The sequence below is a fragment of the Engraulis encrasicolus genome, chromosome 21, assembly GCF_034702125.1.
Source record: "Engraulis encrasicolus isolate BLACKSEA-1 chromosome 21, IST_EnEncr_1.0, whole genome shotgun sequence".
Lineage (NCBI taxonomy): Eukaryota > Metazoa > Chordata > Actinopteri > Clupeiformes > Engraulidae > Engraulis > Engraulis encrasicolus.
In genome coordinates this window covers 39,594,714-39,610,279 of record NC_085877.1, presented here as the reverse complement: position 1 = coordinate 39,610,279, position 15,566 = coordinate 39,594,714, and the positions used below count along the sequence as shown (strand labels likewise).

At 43.0% G+C, this 15,566-nt stretch overlaps 1 long non-coding RNA gene across 1 annotated transcript; it reads right to left on the bottom strand.

Moving 5' to 3' along the window:
• Nucleotides 1–6,200: 6,200 nt before the first annotated feature.
• On the bottom strand, nt 6,201–9,640 carry LOC134437931 (uncharacterized). The gene is made up of 7 exons (XR_010032509.1): nt 9,570–9,640; nt 8,329–8,398; nt 8,028–8,132; nt 7,499–7,577; nt 7,285–7,394; nt 6,963–7,067; nt 6,201–6,369 (listed from the first exon to the last, which is right to left on the bottom strand). It is a non-coding gene; the product is annotated as an uncharacterized LOC134437931 (long non-coding RNA).
• Nucleotides 9,641–15,566: the final 5,926 nt, after the last annotated feature.

Below are 15,566 nucleotides of genomic sequence, written 5' to 3'. Positions count from 1 at the left end.
TATCTATCTATCTATCTATCTATCTATCTATACAATAATAATAATAATAATACATATATATATATATATATATATATATATATATATATATATATATATATATATATATATACACATATATATGTAAACTCCGATAGAGGCTTAGGCACTGGGCCCTCAGGTGTCAAAAAGTGCCCGGGCCCTTTTCAGATCCCAGTCCAGCCGTGGTCACCTGTGTTGGACGGGATCTGTGGTAGGGTTTCAATCGCATAAGAGCCAAACTACAATCGTGTGTGTGTGTGTGTGTGTGTGTGTGTGTGTGTGTGTGTGTGTGTGTGTGTGTGTGTGTGTGTGTGTGTGTGTGTGTGTGTGTGTGTGTGTGTGTGTGTGTGTTAGGTGTGCTGATGGCTGTGTTCTCCATGTCCAAGTCCATCTCAGTGTTGAGGGTGCGTGAGGGTCAGCCGGTCACGATGAGCTGCTCAGTCATTGGACAAGAGAGATTTGCATCAGTCACCTGGTTGAGACAAACTGGCCAATCAGCTCCAGTCTCCATCCTCACCAGCAGCTGGTTTGAGAGTAAAACATATGTGCACTACAACGGCTTTAGCAGCAACCATGTCACAGCATCCATAAATGACAACCAGGACACATCTACTTTAGATATCAGGAGAGTCAGTGTATCTGACTCTGGTCTCTACTTCTGTGGAGCTCAACTATCAGGTCACATGGTCTACTACAACACCACTTACGTCAATGTTACAGGTAGTGTACAGTAGGATAATAATGATGATGAAAATTGACATTGCTTTAAAATTCCTTTGTGCTTGAGATTTCATAATACATCAGCTTTATTTTTGCGAAATGTCATCACCTTTGGGGAAAATTTCTGACAGCCTGAAGTCATACTGTATGAAACAAAGATGTCAACTTGGCCAACAGGCAAACACTAAGGGTGACGTTTTATGTCACTTCTTATAATTAATTAATTTATTTCTTCTCCAATGGCTCTGTGTACAAGCCACACAGTTCTCCACTACAAAAAAACCCTACAAACTTCTACACTAAGACTCTAGGCTTTTTAGTGGGAATGATAGGCTATATTTCGTACATATACCTGTGCATGTGGGACAGACTAATGTTCAAGGAGTTGCTCTTGGATTCCATAACCTTAAATAAGTGCAATGTAGTATAGTTATGTACAATACCAAGCAGGAACGCTATTTCTCAACTGTCTCAGTATACGTGGTTGAGTTTTCAACATTCCATAGCTTTTGTTTCTGGTACATGTCTACGTCATGGTGTAATTAACATTGCTGCTTATGGGACAGAGGTTTGGCGACGTCACAGACAGTTTATTAATTGCAGAGACAGTAGTAGACCTAATGCAGCCAGTCTATTTGTCAATAGAAGACACATATCTGAATTTCAGAGTATTGTATAGGCTATACATTCACCAGTGGTCAAAGTTAAAAAAAACATTAAAGCTACATTTTAAAGGTAATTTTTATAATTTAAAAAAATATCTTTTTTATCATTTTATTGATAAAATACTTCTGAGCCTATGGCTAAAGGGTCGGAAACCTTTGTAGGAGGAAGGTCGAAAACAAGCAGAATGTGTTAACCCAAGTTGCACACTGAGAGAGAATCCAAAACACTACCAAGTGGGTGAAAACCTCGAATCTCCTCCTTCTCTTTGCTGCAGAGCCGTTTTGCATGCTTTTGGCAAGACATGCGCTAACCTTTGTTTGTTAAAATGTGAACACCCTGGCCTACACGCTGATGTAGATTATTCCCTTTTGGAGCATAACATTAATTAGAATACGTGCACTGATTTTGTCCAAATATAACGACTTGACCAGTAGCCATTTGCATTTGTTAACGTTTAGTCAGTTAGTGTGTAGGCTATGCATAGGTGACTTGAACTCATATGGTTCATGACACTGTAATAGTGTGTTTTTTTTTACTGTTGAAAGCCACAAAGCGCCAGCTTGACTTTGTTCAGTAGGCGAACTTTACTGTGTTAAAAAAACAGCTATGGGTGAAAAAGTGGGAGAGAGAACCTGAGTCCCTTGATGATTGTGAATGCGTGATCTGTAGCTTTGTCACTGCCTGAAATCTATGAGACAATTGTGGCTATTATGCACTTTGTTTCAATAAGGTCTTGTGTGTAGCCAACATTTAGCCAGGCCGTGCCCGCCTAGTGACGCAAAAGCTTCAGCATTGTTACCAGTCAGGTCAACAGCAAGTACTTTCTGAGTTCCCGCAAAGACGGGAACTCCTCACAACTTTGTTGGGAAGCAAACAATCGGTAACACTTCACAATAACCTTTCAGCTAATTGGTTAACTAATGGTTAACTAATGTTAACTAATGGTAGGGTATTATTATGTCGCCCCGGAAATTGGGGGGTTGGGTGACATAAGCTTTGCTGCATAATCGTGATTAATAATCGTGATCGTGATTTTGATCTAAATAATCGTGATTATAATTTTTTCCATAATCGTGCAGCCCTAAATGTTATTGCCAACATTAAGTGTTATACAATTGATTTAATAATGATATATCAATGCTTATAATAGTATTATAGATGCACAACAAACCATTAGCTAACCATTAGTTCACCATTTGCGGAAGGTTATTGTAAAGTATTACCAAACAATCATTAGCAAACCAAGGGAGGCCGTTTGGGAAATGCCGTTTGGGAAATGTTAATTGTTATGATCTTGGTCAGACCAAGTCTCGAAGAGATTTGAAAGTCGATGATAATCAGGCTAGCCAACATTGGCATTAGGATGAGCATTTCAACGTTTTCCGGGTAAATTTGGGGACAGAATGGTGGCGGTGGCGCAGGTGGCATGTCCTTAATATTGTTTTAAAAAAGCTTTTGCCTGGTCGATAAATGTGAGCAGAAGAACAGTGGGGCAGAGACTAAGCCTAGGTGTTATTATAAAGCCAGTATGAAACCAATCCATCGAGGACTGCCCATTGCGCCTAATCAGTCCACCACACGCACGGAAGACTCGCATTTGAAAGGGAATGTGTTTCAGCAAATGACACAGCAAGACAAAAGTTACAGTTAATAAAATAACATAGGATGCATCCTTTTGAGATGAATTGTGAACATCAGATGAACGCTTTAGATTTCAACTTTAGACATACAGGGTTGGATTCCAGGTCAAATGCAGCTCTACTGATGTAATATTAGTTATAGAACGCTTGATGAAAAGTTTCATGCTGCGACAAGATTTCAGAACATTGACGGTCTAAATGTTTGCACTTCCACACATTTCAAACAGGGGATGTAGAGTGCATGTACACAATGGTAAAGAGAATGGACTTGAAAACAAGTGGTCATTGGAAATTACCTTCACAATGGACAGTAAAGCAAAATATTAACAATGAAATTGATCATAATATCATTGGCCCCTTTAAGTTTGTAAGTTTATGTGTGTGTAGGATCTAACTATAGGTATGTGCATTAGGTGAGCCAACCTCTGATTCCCCCAAGTCCAGCTCAGTGGTGAGGGTGCGTGAGGGTCAGATGGTCCAGTTGAACTGTTCAGTTTTGGGAACAGGAAGGGGATACACATCAGTCACCTGGCTGAAGCAAACCGGCCAATCAGCACCAGTCTCCATCCTTAGCCCCACCTACAACGAGGAGCTCTCAGCCAATGGGCCTCCATCTTACTACAATGGCTTCAGCTGTTACCACATGACTGCATCCATGAACAGCAGCATGTCTACTCTGGAGATCAGGAGTGTGAGAGTGTCTGACTCTGGACTCTACTTCTGTGGAGCCAAACCAGGCAAACACATGGTCTACTACAACGCCACATACCTCAACGTCACAGGTAATGATTATGGAATTCACACATCAATGTCCTGTGTGTTTCGTTTTGTATTTGCTTGTGTATTTGGCTTGATTATGTACTCTTTTGAAAGTCGCTTTGGTCACAAAGCGTCTGCCAAATGCAATGTAATGTAATGTAATGTGTTTGTGTGTAATGGCAGGCATGCACTGTGCGATATTTTCAATCGTGGGTATTAAGCTCCTTCTCACACTACACGAGGGATTTAACGATTTGAAAGTTCACATCTCACGACTCACGTCCTCACACTATACAAGTCGACATTCGGATGCGAGCAGAATGCTCCCACTGTGCGACACCACAGGTATTTTCCCCTGGTCTGCAGAGGAGGGAACATGCGCACCTGAGGTGTAGATGAGGACGCAATCAAGAGCATATCACGCTGCTCTATCAATTTGTGCAAATGTAGTGTCAAATTGGGTCGTAACATTGATTTAACTGTGCGATTTACTCACAAGAGACAACCAGGATTTCAAACCGTTTTGATTTTATTGCGACCCTACGGATCTTGCGCGATTGTGAGGTGAAATTGATTGTCGCTACCCCATGTACACTACACGATGCGAGACTCACGATTGACCTCCGAGCGAGCGAAATTCGCCCGACTCCCAAAAAGTAATGCGAGTGACAAATCGGTGCAAAATCGAACAAAAAGTCCCACAGTGTATGCCCGGCTTTAGTGTGTGTGTGTGTGTGTGTGTGTGTGTGTGTGTGTTTGTGTGTGTGTGTGTGTGTGTGTGTGTGTGTGTGTGTGTGTGTGTATAATGTTAGCTGACCTTATCTTGTGTGTGTTTGCAGCTACAGCTCGCGAGACAGCAGGGGAGGGTAAGTGAGCGTGTGTATGACTGTGTGAAGGGCCGTACACACACGTTGCTGCTAGTTACTCGCTCAGCGAATGAACTCAATAGAATGTCAATGTGTCCCAGCGAGACTCGCAGGCGAGTAGGCGAGTACTGTACAAGCCACAGCACGAAAAGGGGGATTTGTGACAATGAACTCGTCCCTAATCGCCCACAGACTTGCCTAACTTTCGTCTGATTTTGAGCGCTTGAGAGAATCAAAACTAACAATTTTGATGACACCTAAATCGCCCGGAAGCGAATCGCGAGCCGCGATAGGTCTCACAGCAGGGTGTTAATGGCCCAACGATTACCACATGAAAGGCAATGACAGCCAGCCCGGAACGCGGACTAGCCTTGCTCTTATTGGACGAAAAAGACACGTGACTCAAAGTAAAAGAGCTTGGTTAGCAGCTACGACCTTCTATTGGTCACGCTGGATTAATTTATGCAGACCGTATACAGTAGGTCCGTATAATTATGCAAAAATTATTACTAATATACCTAGGTTGATTTTACTTTGTATATTCACATCATTATATTCACATCATTATAGGCTGCACTGTGATGGGGCTTTAGCATGCATGATGTGAATTTATTGATAAAATGAAAATGAAAGAAATGAAAATGAATTGTTTTAACGCTTTTAATATCACACCAAACAATGTACACACACTTTGACAAGAACCATGCAACTACACACATACCGTGCAAACAATATACTCTATATGCAGTGATGTACACAGCACTCAGGTCACAAATGTACAACTAGGAAACATTTCATTACCGACAGGTTAAGTTTGGGCAGGCTGTCATCATGCTTTAGTCAGAGATTTTGTGTACGTATCGCACGCTAGTGCATGGTGCGACGCATTTTGAATTCAAAGCGTGCTCCTCAACGCAACGGTAAAGCGCTTTCATGCACTTTTGACTAGTGACGAGGTTTGCGCAGCTTTCCCGCCGTGTCGGCGATTTTGTTTTGTCACAGCGCATTTCTGTTACTAAACGCAAATATGTTTTGCTGTGCCCTAACCAAAACCACCCCTAAACCTAACCTGTCAGTGAAGTAATGTTTCTGCTGCTTTACTTTTGCCAAGAACAGCGAGATTAGGCGAATTTCTACCTAGATTGTGCCTAAACCAAAACCATCCCTAAACCTAACCTGTCACAGGGCGTTGTGGAGCACGACTTAACTTGAAAATGCGTATTGGACACACGCGATAGTGAGTTCAAATCAGCGTGTCATAGATACGCTTAGCCTATGCATGATGTTTGGGAAGGGCACAATTCATAAAACTCAGAAACATACAATGCTTTTTCAAAAAAGGGTTCTATGTTCCCCGCTGCATCCAAGTAGACTGCTGCCACATTGCTAAGAGCAGGTTGTTGTTACATCTCTGACAGGTTAGGTTTAAGGATAGTTTTAGTCAGGGCACATACAAAAAATTGATTTTAGTAGAAGTTGTCAATTCATAGTAAATATGTGGTAAATATGAAAGTAAGAGGAAAAATACTACAGGTACTGCCTTTTAATACAGACTATACAGGTATGTACAACATTATAAACATTGCTGTTGATTTCATGTTCTTCAGCCACCAATCATGCCAGCAGGGTCTACTGAAGGTCTCTGGTCACTGCGTCCTCGTCATACTGCAACAGGCACTCAGTCTCACTTCTGGGAGCTGTAGAAACAACAAATAAATTAATACTTCACCATGCACCTCATATTGACATAGCAAATCAATAAGCAAGTCATATTGAGCCCAACAGGGATAATCTCCTATTTCAGTCTTCTATGGTCTCATGCACTATGTCTCCCTGCCAGGATATGTAGGATGTAAGAAAATAAATCAAAACATAGCAATGCACAGCATTGAGAACTTATCTATAAAGTAGCACAAGTCATATTGCCAATGTAGGCCAGGGGTGGGGAACCTATGTCTTGAGGGCCGTTTGCGACCCTTGAGGCCGTTTTATCTGGTCCCCGATATAATTTTAATGTTATTCAGCTTCACATAAAATATGACATATTTTGTAAAGGAACCTTAGAAAATACATTTGCAATACAATTAAGTTATATTCAGGGAAGCTGAAGAAGGTGGTGTTTGTTTAAATGTGGCTGCCTTCAATATAGGTCTAAAGTGAAGGGGAAAATCCTGGTTTGTGTTCATAGTACGGCCCTTGGAGACTTTTGCGGCCCCTCGGATGAATTTGAATTGGCCCTTCGAATGAGAAAGGTTCCCCACCACTGACGTAGGCTATAGGTTAAGCTTACCCTCTTTCACTCTTCTGTGGTGAGACTGTGCCCATTTTGGGTTGACCTCCACACGCGTCTGTAGCACAGCACACAGGATTGCAGGACACAGCATCCTGCAGGACACTACAAAAAAAAAACAAGGGGAATGAATAAATTACCTGACCAGTTATTAAACAAATGAAAATTGATGTGCCAGAGCTGTGGTAAAAGTAACCTTGGGTCCAAATCATCTAGGCCTAGGGTGTGTGTGTGTGTGTGTGTGTGTGGTAAATCCAGTGTTCACATTATTCAGATATGAGAATTCATTCATTCATTCATTTTAACTGACATTAGTACATACCCATATCAGTGCCATTTCACCCTGCCAAGACACTGGACCTGGGTCTATTGGAGCTCTCTGCTCAGGGTGTCCTCGTTATACTGCAGCAGGCACTGTTGTTTCTATAGTTCCTAGAAGCGAGACAAATAAATAAATACTTTGCCATGCATCTCATATTGACATAGCAAATATGTCAATAAGCAAGACCTATTGAGCCCAACAGGGATAATCTTACACTATATCAGTTTTCTGTGGTCTCTTGTAAGATTGGCCCATCACCATTCTGCAGGACACTACCGTCTCCCTGCCAGGATCTGTAGGATGTAAGAAAATAAATCAAAACATAGCAATGCACAGCATTGATTACTTATCTATAAAGTAGCACAAGTCATATTGACAATGTAGGCCAGGGGTGGGGAACCTATGTCTCTAGGGCCGTTTGCGACCCTTGAGGCAGTTTTATCTGGCCCCCCCGATATAATTTTAATGCTATTCAGCTTCACATAAAATATGACATATTTTGTAAAGGAATCTTAGAAAATACATTTGCAATACAATTAAGTTATATTCAGGGAACCTGAAGAAGGTGGTGTTTGTTTAAATGTGGCTGCCTTCAATATAGGCCTAAAGTGAAAGGGAAAATCCTGGTTTGTGTTCATAGTACGGCCCTTGGAGGACTTTTACGGCCCCTCGGATGAATTTGAAGCGGCCCTTCGAATGAGAAAGGTTCCCCAACCCTGACGTAGGCTATAGGTTAAGCTTACCCTCTTTCACTCTTCTGTGGTGAGACTGTGCCCATTTTGGGTTGACCTCCACACGCGTCTGTAGCACAGCACACAGGATTGCAGGACACAGCATCCTGCAGGACACTTCAAAAAACAAGGGGAACGAATAAATGACCTGTCCAGTTCTATAAAAAAGAATACCCTGAAAAAGAACACCCTATTGTTTCTACAGCTCCTAGAAGCGAGACAAATAAATTAAATACTTTGCCGTGCACCTCATATATACATAGCAAATGTATCAATGAGCAAGTCATATTGGTCACAAAGAAGTTAATCTTACATTCTTTCAGTCTTCTATGGCGAGTTAGGCCTTCAGGTGACTCGTCTTCGCCATATTATGAGACAGCAGCCTGTGAAAACATGGTAAATAGAATAACCCATTAACCTTGGGTCCTAATATAATACATGGACATAAACTAGCCTACATTATTTAGACAAGGTCAGTACATAATTACATAATTTCAATTTCTTGAAGAGGCCATCTACACTTATTTGTGCAACAAGTGCTGTTTTGAGGACCCATACTTTTTAAGGACAGGTTGCCTACTGTTGCAAATGGCAGGGTATTTCACATTGATTTCGGGTGGCGTGCTCAACTTGACCACTCTGGTCGACATTGAGCTCGCGCTGATACATTGGGCTCGCGTTACTGAGAGCTGCCGCCAGAACTACTCACGGTTAGCTTTCATAATATAGAGCTCAACAAGGAAGAATCGGTCGGTTTGGTGAAAGGGCAAGGTGTAGCATGGAACTAAATTGTATCCCACCTTTAACTTGATTTTACGCAGGTGGGTCTTGGGAACCCCGGTGTGACTGCCTAGGTTTCAGGATAGAGAAAGTAAAACAAAAATCATTGAGTAAAATCGATGGGGGACAAATTGTAGCTTTTGTAGACTACGTCGCTACTTGAGGAAAAATAGCTTAACTACAGGGATGTTAGCTACTCGATACATAGTAGTGACGCTACGACCAAGCTACTAGAGAATGTAGTTAAACTAGTCGCTTCGCTACTGCCCAGCACTGAAAACCAACATACCCAGACGGCACACCAGTCTTTCCAACGTCGCCTAGATGCATTTTTGCCGCTGTAAAATACATTGGCAAGGCGTCTAAGCGTTAGTTCATCAGCGAAATGCCGGGCAGACGTGAAAAATGAGCCGTGCCCAGCATCTAGTTGATGAGCTAACGCAATAGCATGCTAACGGTAGCCTTTGTCTATCTTTAGGCAGGGGAAAGGCAACTGAACTGATAACGAGCAATGTCAAACAATTTACCATCAACAAGTATACTTAACATATTCACTGTTTCACCACAGCATTTTGTCATTACGATGCTCGCAAGTCATCAGAATTTACTAGCGTACAGCAGCAACTAGTGTAGTCACATTGAGGGGACTTGAGCTACCAGCTATGTAAAGCGGCTGTGCTACAACTTAGCAATGGCGGATCTGTGTTCAGAGGAGCTATTCAATCGCTCTTGAGTACTGAAACTTTAAACCACAGTTGAGTAAAATGTACTTACATGTATATGAAGCCCATTTTCCGTTGGTATGTGAGGAACTTTCCCCCCATATCGCCAAGAAACTTGTAAACTCTGTTCAATCAGGAATGTGTTGTTGACCGCGGCTGATGGCTTCTTTGTGGCTTGTGTGTGGAATTCGCATTGTGCCAATTAGTACTGCCACCTAAAGGCTTGGTGTAGAACTAATTTAACCAGAGACGGTCTATTTTCAACTAACTTGAACAATCCTTGCTTTAGTTCAGAGTGGCCAAGCACATTGATGTTTTTCCTCAAAAGCAGCTGAGTAACCTTTTTAATTCGAAGGGTCACTTCAAAATGTATGTCCAAGAAAGATCATTCAGATGATTCTATTTTGATAGCCTATTCTGTAGGTTCATTTAAATGTTTATAGCACAGATCGAATTGTTTGATCAACTTAATTTCTGAGCTTATAGTATCATAATAAAATGTACTGGCAGCAAAGCTGTGGCTAGTAGAAAGGTTTAATGCAGGGGTGGGGAACCTTTTTCATTCGAGGGGCCACTTCAAATTACCATGGTCATAAAATCCTCTGGGGGCCGTATGAACACAAATCAGGATTTCCTGGGCCTATATAGACATATAGACATCTTTAAAGGTAGATACCTTTAAAACAGTCCCCACCTTTTCTAGGTCCCCTGAATATAGGATAACTTAATTGCATTGGAAATGTAATTTCTAAGATTCCTGTGAAGTTGCAAAACATTATAATGATATCAGGGGCCGGATAAAACGGCCTCAAGGGCCCTCGAGACATAGGTTCCCTACCCCTGGTTTAATGGTTAGTGATTCTGAAAAACACCACTGGGCAGCGTGAAAAAACATACACACACACAGACACACACACACACACATTTTAGTAAAAGGCCAAAAAATGCCCTAGGGCCCCCAACAATCCCGTTGCCTAGGGACCCCAAAATCCTAGAAACAGGCCTGCCGACCCCTCCCACCCACCTGACCTCACCCCACCCCACCCCACTTGAAATTGACTGGGGCAGCTCCCGACCTGATCACTGGCATTTACATATTAAAGGCTCTTCTAAGAAGGGGATGGGAGGGGGGCATGGGGGAGCCGCAAATGCTGTGGCTTGAGGTATGAGGCAATTTAAGGTGCAAAACTCAGCCACAAATTCCTCTTTTCATGCAGTGAGCGATGCGATGTGGGCGGATTCCGAGTTGAAAATATTTTATCTTCGAGCGAGGCGAGTAAGCGAGTAACCAATTGGAATGCAGAGTTCGGTACTTCTCGGCTGTCCATTGGCAGTTAAAGCCGCGGGAACTTTCAGCGAACGTTCCATGAAAGAGTGGCGAGTAGGCGAGCAAGCGAAAAGCTAGCTTTGTGTGTGTACGCCGCTTGAGTGTGTGTGTGTGTGTGTGTATGTGGTGGTGGTGGTTGGGGAGGGGGGTGGTGGGTGAAGTGTTGGTAGTCTGTAGTCTCTAGCACCAACTTTCTGGCAGCAACCCTGATTGTACTGTATGTGTGGGTGTGTGTGTGTGTGTGTGTGTGTGTGTGTGTGTGTGTGTGTGTGTGTGTGTGTGTGTGTGTGTGTGTGTGTGTGTGTGTGTGTGTTTTACAGGTGTACCAGATGAGAGTGGGCCAGATTCCTCAGAAACAGCAGGGCATGGTAAGGGTGTGTGTGTGTGTGTGTGTGTGTGTGTGTGTGTGTGTGTGTGTGTGTGTGTGTGTGTGTGTGTGTGTGTGTGTGTGTGTGTGTGTGTGTGTGTGTGTGTGTGTGAGAAAGTGAAGTTTCCCTCCCTCTTCTCACTGACTGGTTTAGCCTATTGTAAAAACTCACAAACGGTTTATATATGAAAATTTTGAGTTGTCTGAAATGTTGGGATTTTGACGAGCGAAAACACAAGCGCACACTCTTACACGCGCACACCTGCAATGGAACACTTTCTCCGAACTTTGTCATGGCCATAGGCGGAAGCACAATCTCCTTTGGAGATTCCATCAATGACTTTTGGGAGGGGAAATGTGTGGGGATTTTGTGTCATGTTTAATATTTGTGATCATGAATGTGTACAGGGGCAATCCTTATGTTCTATGTGGTTATGTTTTGAGTGTTCTGTTTAAACTGGCTGTTTTTGTTTTGCGATGGTCGGAAGGAATTGTTAGACCAATCACTGGTAGTCATGCAGCGTTAAGTGAGTAATTGAATTAGAGAATAATTTGCTGGCCTTAGGAAATGGGTGTATTTACGCCGTAGTCAAGTCGTTGATGTGAGCGACTTTTGATTAAGAAGCACCTGGTAACCGGTAGGAGGTGGCTTCGCGTATTCTGTTGCATATCGGTGTAAGCAGAAAATCGTGCTGTAGTTTGATACTGCTGAAGCAATTTCGAAGAAGACTGTCGTGTATTTTGTATTCCAGAAAGTGTCCTGTCCATTTTGATTCATGCCCTCATGCACATTTATTTTCTGATGTCTTTGGTAAAGGTAAATAAAAGGCCTAAATATTTTTGATACTTCCGACTTCGTGCCTGCTCTTCTCCGCTCCGCTCGTGACGCACACATCCTTGACAGTCGCTTCCTCACTGTGTGTGTGTGTGTGTGTGTGTGTGTGTGTGTGTGTGTGTGTGTGTGTGTGTATCAGTCTTGTTTCTGTCTTGTTTCAGGTAGGTTCTGCAGTGGTGTATGTGTAGGCTATCCATAATTAACAGTGTGCGTACGTGTGCGTGTCTCTGTGTGTGTGTGTTGCAGGTGTGTTCTGCAGTGGTGTGTGTGTATCTGTGGTTGTGTTTAATAGTGTGTGTGTGTGTGTGTGTGTGTGTGTGTGTGTGTGTGTGTGTGTGTGTGTGTGTGTGTGTGTGTGTGTGTGTGTGTGTGTGTGTGTGTGTGTGTGTGTGTGTGTGTTTCAGATGTGTTTTGCAGTGGTATGTGTGTATCTGTGGTTCTAGTGTTGGGGATCCTCAGTGTTCTCCTCAACCTGCTTTTCCTCATCCTCTTCCTGACCAAGAACAATGAAGGTAGTCGACACACACACACGCACACACAAACATACACACACACACACAAGCCTGATCTCGAAAAATTGCGCCTCATTTCTCACGCAAACCAACATCCAAGATTGTGTACCAATTCCGACGCATTCCCTGCTGTCTAGAGCACATAGGTGACTTCTGATTGGTCTAGCGGTCCCCTTCCCAAAACCATCCCTAAGCCTAACCTGTCAGTAATGCCACGTTTCTGAATTTTAAATTTGTGCCCTGACCAAAACTTCCCCTAAACCTAACCTGTCACGGAGAGCTGCATGACCACTGCGCATGTGTGTCAAAGAGAACGCGTCGTAAACGGGACGCAATTTCAGTTTTTGGTTTGCGTTAGATTATAGACGCAATTCGTTCGAGATCATGTAGCACACACACACACCACTAACTCTCCTCTCCTTTCCTCTTGTGTGTGTGTCTGATGTAGAGTCCGGTTCTGCCAGCCCATCTGCCCAAGTCCAGGTGAGTCTGAGAAACGGAATCTCTCACATTCAACCTTTTTCACCTTTGTGACCTTCACATTTGATTGGCTAAGCCTGCTTTGCACTTCCTGTAGGAGCATCATCTGATCTCTTAGCAACATCATCCTCTCGTATTGAAGGAACAGCATCATCTGGTCTCTTAGGGCGGAATTCTCCCACCCTCATAAGTCAAAATAAGCGTGCAACAGCGCCTCCACGCTTACTCTAGTGTGTGAATATGCGGGATTTCACCAGTTGCGCACTTTGGGTGGGGCCTGACTATTAATTATTAGCTTTTGCTCGTGAGCTTACCGATATGAGAACATGCTCTGAACAGTCGTCATATTTTGCCCACAGGTAATGTAGAACGCACACGTGGAAATGTGTAGTTTAGAAATAGGAATACTGAGAATTGAATTTTGATTTGGACTCAGGCTGACGGTACTATGGAACATCAACAAAGCAAACCGCATACAGGCATTGGAAATTAGCTTTTGGCTATGAATGCTATGATGCTTGCTGTTTGGTTGTTATGCAACCTACATGTTATATATCTGTCCCTATCAAATACCGTGTAAAATCTTCAAAATGCGAACCAAAGCGGACACCAAATCCAATATTAAATTTTGCCTCATAGTGGCGCTTGACCTTACTACAGCCCTTTGATGTGCGTAAAGGGAAAAGCGTGCGTAAAGGGAAAAGCGCGTAAGTACACGGGAGAATGCGCTTAGGATTCATTTACATGCAAAACTCCCTGATTTTGGCCTGGCCCCACCCAAAGTGTGCAACTGGTGAAATCCCACGTAAATCCTGTGTCACTTAAGTAAGCGCGGAGGCGCTGTTGCATGCTTATTTTGACTTACGCGGGTGGGAGAATTCCACCCGTAGTGACAGGGGTCCTATTTACAGCATCATATATTAGTAAAATGAATAATATGAAAGTGAAAGCCTACCAGGGAAACTCCCATTGTCATTGGGACAAAGCACGCAACATCACAAATATGCACACTGCACACAACGAAATTGCATTTATGCCTCACCCGTGCAAGGGTAGCCCCAAACGACACCCCAGGGTAGCAGTGCAGCAAGAAAGTACCATGCTCAGGGTACATCAGTCATGGAAGATGATGGAGGGGAGCGTTGGTTAATTACTCCCCCTAACAACTTGGCAGGCCGAGTGTTTTGGCGACAAGGCTGATGCCCTACCCACAACACCTTAGCAACAGCTTCTTCGAGTCTGTTAGCAACATCATCCTCTGCTGTATTTGGTAACAGCATCCTCTGGTGTCATAGCAACAGCATCATATGATGTATGTCGTGTGTTGTTGTGTTTCAGGAGTCTGCTGGAGCTCTGGGCTGGACTGGCATAGAGGAGGGAGAGAGGAGTGGCCTAGATGATACATACACCTGTGTCTTGTACTTAACCACCAAGAAAAGAGCATAACTGCACATGCAGGCGTACACACATGTACACACACACACAGACACACACTAGGGTGGCCATCGGTCCATTTTTACGACCTGTTTACGACGTCCGTGTGTCCCTCTGATTGTCTTTCCTCTCATCCTCGCCTTGTGCTTATGACCTCGAGATGCGAGGCACAAACATTGAAAGAAACTAGACTGACAGTCGGTCGTGTTTCTGATATCTGCAGCCGCCATGTTACTCCAGATTTTACTCCAGACTTCGCACAACAAATTAACTACATTGCTTTAGCCTTATGTTGGGGAAATCTGCACGCGATTTGTATAATTTGCGGTCCATAGTCTACGTGAAGTAGCTTACTCTGACTGAGTGTATGAAAGTGAAATTACGTTGCTATATTATTGTCTACTATTATCTGTCTCCTATTTTTTTCCTGCACTGGTAACACATGGTGGAATTAAAGGACCAGTTCAGTCAATTTCAACATGCAGTTGTAATGCTCACACTACCCTGGACTTGTCAGTACCTGAGGTTTTTTTTCCCTTCTTCAGCCTTTTCCGAGATCTTGGTCATTGTAATGGGGGCAGCGCTTTGTTTACATTAAAAAAATTAAAAATGAATTACCAAAAACATCCGAAAGGTTTTATCAACAGATTAACATCAGCAGACAACTAGCAAACAGTGGTACCTTTTGGGAAAATATTTGGAGTAGGCCTATGTTAATCTTTTTAAAAATGTACAAACACTGCCCCCATTAGAAATAGCTCATATCTCGGAAAGGGCTTAGCTGAAAAATGCAGCATCACCGCATACTGACAAGTCAAGGGTAGCGTGAGCGATACAAGAGCACATTGAAATTGACTGAACTGGTCCTTTAAGATTATCCGCTAAATGCATTTACAACAAGGGCTCTCACAACTTTGCAAACAGAACAAAGAAAGCGTCTTTCTGCACGGGCGCTCTGTCTGTATTTTGAGCTCGTGTTGCTATGGTTATCCAAGCGTCTGCATGAACAAAAGGCTGACAGAAGCGGTCACCTCTCGTTTTAAAACACAGCTGATGAACACACTCCTGACCTTAACTTTGAGTAAAGTAAATCA